We start from the raw sequence: 6,309 nt of genomic DNA on the forward strand, positions 1-6,309 counted from the left end.
AGGTCTTCGGCATCGGTCGGGGCCCCATGTCAAAAGTTCGCCACGGGCCCTCGCCATTCCTAGTTACGCCACTGGGCAGAACTTGTCATTTTGGACTGAAACCTCTGCAGTGGGCGGTTCTGTGACGCTGGGTTCACACTAGCGTTCAGCACTCCGTATTGGGTTTCCGTCTTTTGCTGACAGAAGACAGAAACCTGTCATGCAGAGTCCATCCTTGACAGGTTTGAAATGAATGGATTTGAAAGATGCCGGCAGGTTTCCATCTCCTGCCCTTGTTTTGTGCAGGAAATGGAATCCTGCAGAACGGAGTCCCGGGCGCAGATGTGAATGAGCCCTGACTCATACAAGAAAGTCTGTTTACTTATGAGTGGCTCCTCCCACTGTAAGCCTAAACATAGAATGAGCCAACCGATGTGTGGCAGTTTCTATTGAATATTTTCCCACAAAACTATATATCAATCTGTTCAGCTCCTCCTGCTCTATAACATGCTGTCTGCAGATTGGTCCACATTTTCAAGGTGATAAGATCCCTTTAAGTTGAACTAATGCCTCTATCCCAATTCACAACACTCTTCTTTTATACAGGGAAGATGTGGCGGAAGGGGGGACTTGGTTTAGCAAAAGCACTAGCAGGGGGACACATTCACAAACAAAGGGAATTACCTTCGCTCACTCATATACCGCCATCATATTCGGCAGCCCATATAGGGCTCACAATCTACATTCCCTATTAGTATAGGTTTGGAGTATGGAAGGAAACTGGAGTACCCGGAGGTCACCCACGTAAAGACAGGGAGAACATTTTTTGGGATCACTTCTGATTTTCTAAAGCTGCACCCAAGATCAAGACGGACCTTCTTCTATTCTATGTCCACATTTCCAAGATCACTTCTATTGGCTACGTGTAGCAGAGCCACATATATAATAGTCAAGGACTGTCATATTAAAGTCCTCACCCATTCATAGGTCCTCCCCGGGCCCAAATATAGATACATTGAAGCAGATAGATTCAAACGGTCCAATAGCAGAACAGTCTTTGTTGCCCATGGCAGCCAATCACGGCGCATCTTTAATTTTGCACTTCGCGCTTGAAAGATGAACTGTGATTGGTTGCTATGGGCAACTAAGAGTTTAATGAATCCGCCCCATTCTACTGTAACTAGACAACCATTGTCAGACCTGGCTACTGTACGTACACTGGGAACCATTACAGTAACATCTATATCCAAGTGTCATAACTCAGAGATATGAAGAGATTGTTCTTTACATTACACTCAGTCTTAAAGGGGTTCTCCATTTTGAACAGTCCATACTAATCTAAAGATCTCTCAGGTGACTATGGTTAAGTTCACATTGGCTTTTTTTAAGTCTGTTGTTCTGATCTGTCATAGGATCAGAGCAACAGACTGATAAACTAATGTAATGGCGGATGCAGAAAGACCACGTTCTTTCCATTTCTATCATCATTCACTGTAATGTTAAAAGCAATGTGGAGTCTACCATTTTGTTCGGTTACTTTTCAGACAGAAGATAAATTATGCAAGAAAGACTTTGTCTTCCACCAAACAGGACAGAAGAAAGCAGCCATCTTGTATCTAACATTACAGTGAATGATAATGGATGTGGAGAGAATGTATTTCTTCTGTATCTGTCATTATGTTCATTTACCAGTCCATTGTTCTGATCCAATGACAGATCGGGACTTAAAGGGGTTGTCCAGGATAAACTTAAGTTCCCCTAAAGTAAACCTCCCCCGCCTATCGTCTAATTTACATAAATTAAAATCTATAACTACCCATATCTCTGGAGTGGTCCAGGGTCACATTCTGATAATCCAGTGATGTTCTGTTTTACCACTCCCAAAACAGAACGTCACCCTCTTCCCCCTCCCCTGAAATACTTACCAAGCCTTGCCGTTTCCAGGAAAGGGGACCTCCCCCTCTTCCTGTCTGCTCATAGTGGGCGGAATAGCTTAGCTAGGGAGACGGGGAGAGTGGGAGGGGCTAGTAATGGCCAGGATCAATAGACTTAGTGAGCTAGCAAGGATGGGAGGAGCTAGTAAGTGGGTGGGATCACTAGTCAGAGAGAGTGCGAGGGGCTAGGCTTAGCGACACAGGCAGGGTGGAAGGGATTAGGCTAGTGAGATCTTTGGTTTCATAAAGGAGTGAGAGGAGGGGCTGAGAGAGAAGGAGTTAGTGCAGCAGCTACCCAGGAGGATGCAAACAGCATGGAAACAAACACAGAGGATGCAGCAGCAACCAGAGACACCCAGAAATGACTCCAAATATTGCTAAAGGTATATGGGGGTATTTATAAGCCCATCACTAGCACTAACAGACCTTTATAAAAAAAAAAAAAAAAATTAAAAATCTGCCTGGAAAACCCCTTTAAAGAGGACCTTTCACCACCTTCACCAATAGACACCGAGCTCTACTGTCAAGGGGGTGAACCAGACAGACAGGAACTGCCCACCTGACAGTAGAGAGGCTAATTGTGCCAATTACTAAGGAATAATAGGGGGGGTATTCCAACTGTGCCAGAGTCAATGGAGCGGCACCTATAGAGAGATGTAAAGAGTTGGACTTATGAAAGATCCTCTTTAACAGCACCAATGTGAACTTACTCCTAGTCACCTAAATCTTGCAGGTTTATCATGGAACTAGTCATAGAGGATACAACTTACAGCCCAGGGCCATGGATACTGGGGCTTATCGACATCTTCTTATAATCTGACACATGGTGCCAAGGGATGGGAAATTTCCTTGTGATCTTTTGATCTTTTCTCTTTCTCAGCACAAAGAGAAAGGAAGGATCAGACCTTTGAAGGCAACATGGCAGAGCTAAGAAGGAGAACATTTGCATTCATATACACAACTCTTATATATCTCTACAGATATGGGAACCCATACATTTTAGAAACTGGATAACCCCTTTAAGTAAACAGATCAGCAAACTTTAACTTGACTTTTGGATAATTTAGAGGGGAATCGCACCAAAGCCAAGTGCTGAAACATCAGCGATCCCTACAATCCCATTGGATTGAATGGAGTGGTGCCTGACTACGGGGGACAAATGTTCTCCAAATCAATCTGCAAGCTATCCGCTATCCTCCAAATAAAAGCACCCTGGGCTCTTTCCGGCATGAATTCAACGCACTGTCAGCCTTCCAGCGGTATACAACACGCCAATGTTAGAGGATATGAAAGATCCTCTTTAATACAAGAAGGGGAATCCCAGCCCAAATTGGAAATAATGGAAGATAAATGATCTGTAGATCCAAGGGTGGATCCATTCATGATCTCAAAAAATCCACACAAAATCATACTCCCCTCCCTGGTGCAATAAGCAAACAAAATTGTATCCCAAGTCTTCAGGCTTTTACCTCCAGGAGGTTACGGATCTGCCAAGGAGCGGCTTTAATGCATCTATTGAGGTCACTGCTACAGTCACCGACCACAACGCTGGTTAGAGAAATCGCATTAAGACCATTTCATGATGTCTGTGGTTTCTGCACCTGCACAATGAACTTTGCAATTCACCACTGTATAGAAGGAAACATCAGGGATGTAACGCAGGATCTGTTATGGAAGGCAGGGAAGGTCTGACAGTACAGATGAAGGGGAGTAGAGTAGATAGTTGGCAATGCCAAATATCTATTTGGACGTGCCAATAAAGCTTGTTTGATTCTTTGATTCCTGATTCTAGAGCTGAGTTTGTCATCTTGTTACATAGGACTGTAACATCGACAACAGTATTTGGCCTTAGAGAGTTATCACGATGCACAAGCAATACACCACAAGGATATAAAGGAAACACCTTATATAACAATAATTCTTTGATGGTGACTCTGCTTTAGACAACTCTTAATACAGTCCCTTGACAATAGATCGCAAATTATCGCCCTGTTGCACCCCTCACTAATCACCAATCTGTGGGGAATCCTCTTAGTAAGTCATCAGTTTCCCTGCAGCGCCTCCGCAGGGGCAATCAAGCATGACACACTATTCATTTAACTCAATGGGTTGTTTTTGTAATGCAGAAGAAGACAAGTCCTCCAGACCGAGACAGACCCACTCTGTACTCCAACCAACCAAATAACTGAGGATCCAAACCATAGGACCCCAACCCCATCTATTAACTCAACTTTTACTGATAAGGTGTATATCAAAGAGTTTCTAAACTGGACAACCACTTTAAAGAGTCTCCTATCCCTGCCTGGGTTATTGGCTCTAACCCTACTAAGGAATGGAATTTTGTGAGGGGCAACACGGTGGCTCAGTGGTTAGCACTGTAGCCTTGCAGCACTGGAGTTCTGGGTTTGAATCCTGCCAGGAACAACATCTGTAAGGAGTTTGTATGTTCTCCCCGTGTTTGCGTGGATTTCTTCCCATTCTACAAAGACATACTGATAGGGAAAAAAAGTACATTGCGATCCCTATATGGGGCTGACAATCTACATGAAGAAAAAAAAATTAATTTCGTGGTGATTTTGAGGTGAATTCTGACGTCAATCTGTCTCTCATTGTTTTCAATGGGAAGAAGAGAGTCCTTGGTGCAAGCAGTTTGGCGGATATGCCCCATTAATTTGGGGCTTATCAGCGAGTGACAGCCGTGTACTGAAGCTAGAGGGACAGGAATTAGAGGCAGAAACCCACCTGAAATTCCTCTTCCATTTATGCAGTGTGAACATACCCCAAGTGATCCATGTGCTGCTCATGACATCAGCGCTCTACAGACACCACTTATTATGGCAGTGATGTCCCTACAGATACCATAAAGCCAAGGACATCAATATTTCATGGACTATTTACTACCTGCAACACGTAAACCCCTGACATTTACAATCCATGTAATTCCACATTTTTCTGCTTCCTTCTTCATCGACAGACGTTATACTTCACCATCTTGAAATACGGATGTAGCAGAGCTGAAGGTGTCATCACTGGGTTCACTGTTATGTCCGAATAACTTAGTAACCGCAACCCTATGAGACAACGCATTTAGGGCATGTAGACACTAGTACAACGTGTATTACATCCAGGGCTCAGCTCTGCTACATCTGTAATGGTCTCATACCATCTTCATCACATCGCAAGGGAATGCAGGCAAAATTCAGACCCTTACTGGACGGCTATATATACTACAAATCCTTCCAACAATGACCAGTCATTTTGTCACTAGACGTCATATAGATTGTCAGCTCTTCCGTCTCAGCTCATTGACTAAAATATCTAGAACACTAGAATCAATGTTTGTGCTGCCATCCCAAGACGTCCTATGATAAGAAGCAAAGATGTTGACTCTTCACACTAATTTTAACATCAGGGGTATAATGTAGGACCCCAAAAATATCTCTACAATGCACATCTGGTATTCTATCTTCATGGACAAACCTCAGGTCGACGACACCGTACCCAGCGGTAACTACAATCCGATCACCTATATAAGCCTTGAAGGCAAAGAATGCAGAAACCCTGGCGTATCTTATATACAGTAACAAGACTTGCACCCAAGGACGTCTATGGCAGATGACCCTGGACATGACCACATTACATTACAGAAGACTAGTATAGACCTCAATGTCTTCAATGTCTACATATGGTCACTGCAGCTGGATACTATATGACAAGTTTGGAGGAATGCAGTATATGGGAGGGGGGAGCAGCACTCACCCTTGTTGAGTTCACTGAGGGACCCAGCAGCTTCTACTTGATCCAGCTTGCTTTTCCCAATGCCATTGGCTTGTCCTTCCAAGACGGCAACCCCTTGTCTCCTGACAGTGCCCCTCTCCTGTCTACTCCATCCTCCCCGCTGGTGATGTCTTGCAGGATCTAGTGATGGCAGTGGGCACTGGGATGGGAGGGGGATGCTGCTGCTGCTGCTGCTGCTGAGAGCCTGTCCGACACTGATAATGGAGCCCACTAGAGCTGAGAGAACAGTTTGTGAGCCCTCTGGGGCTGTTGTGGTGTGTGGCCACTCTGCTACCAGCTGCTGCTTCTTTAATGCATTGGAAAACCCTGTACGTACTTAACCCCTGCACGACCAGGAGACTTGCACAGCACTTAGGAAAAAAAGCTAGGAAATTGGTTCATAGATGGAAGGGTTAAGCAGGTTGACGTTAGATGGAAAGTACCAATAAGATCCCCCCCAGTCTCACCCCACCTCTTCCAGTCATTGTCAGGGCTCCTCCTATTCCTTGTCTCTTCTCGCTCTGTTTATGTGAGATGCTCTGTAGGGGGTAGAAGCCCCCCAGTAATTCTGCTTGTATCCAGGTCAAGTGGTAGCACAGGGAAGGGTGCCGGCTGCATG

The 6,309-nt window shown here is 44.6% G+C and overlaps 1 protein-coding gene across 2 annotated transcripts in view; it reads right to left on the bottom strand.

Moving 5' to 3' along the window:
* Positions 1 to 6,045, bottom strand: part of PHF24 (PHD finger protein 24) — a 99,284-nt gene extending 93,239 nt beyond the window's left edge. For both annotated transcript variants that reach the window (XM_075269755.1, XM_075269754.1), the window contains exon 1: positions 5,673 to 6,045. The gene's annotated coding sequence lies outside the window, so the exon portion shown is untranslated. The remainder of the gene's footprint in view (positions 1 to 5,672) is intronic.
* Positions 6,046 to 6,309: the final 264 nt, after the last annotated feature.

The sequence above is a fragment of the Leptodactylus fuscus genome, chromosome 1 (genome assembly GCF_031893055.1).
Source record: "Leptodactylus fuscus isolate aLepFus1 chromosome 1, aLepFus1.hap2, whole genome shotgun sequence".
In the NCBI taxonomy this organism is placed as follows: domain Eukaryota; kingdom Metazoa; phylum Chordata; class Amphibia; order Anura; family Leptodactylidae; genus Leptodactylus; species Leptodactylus fuscus.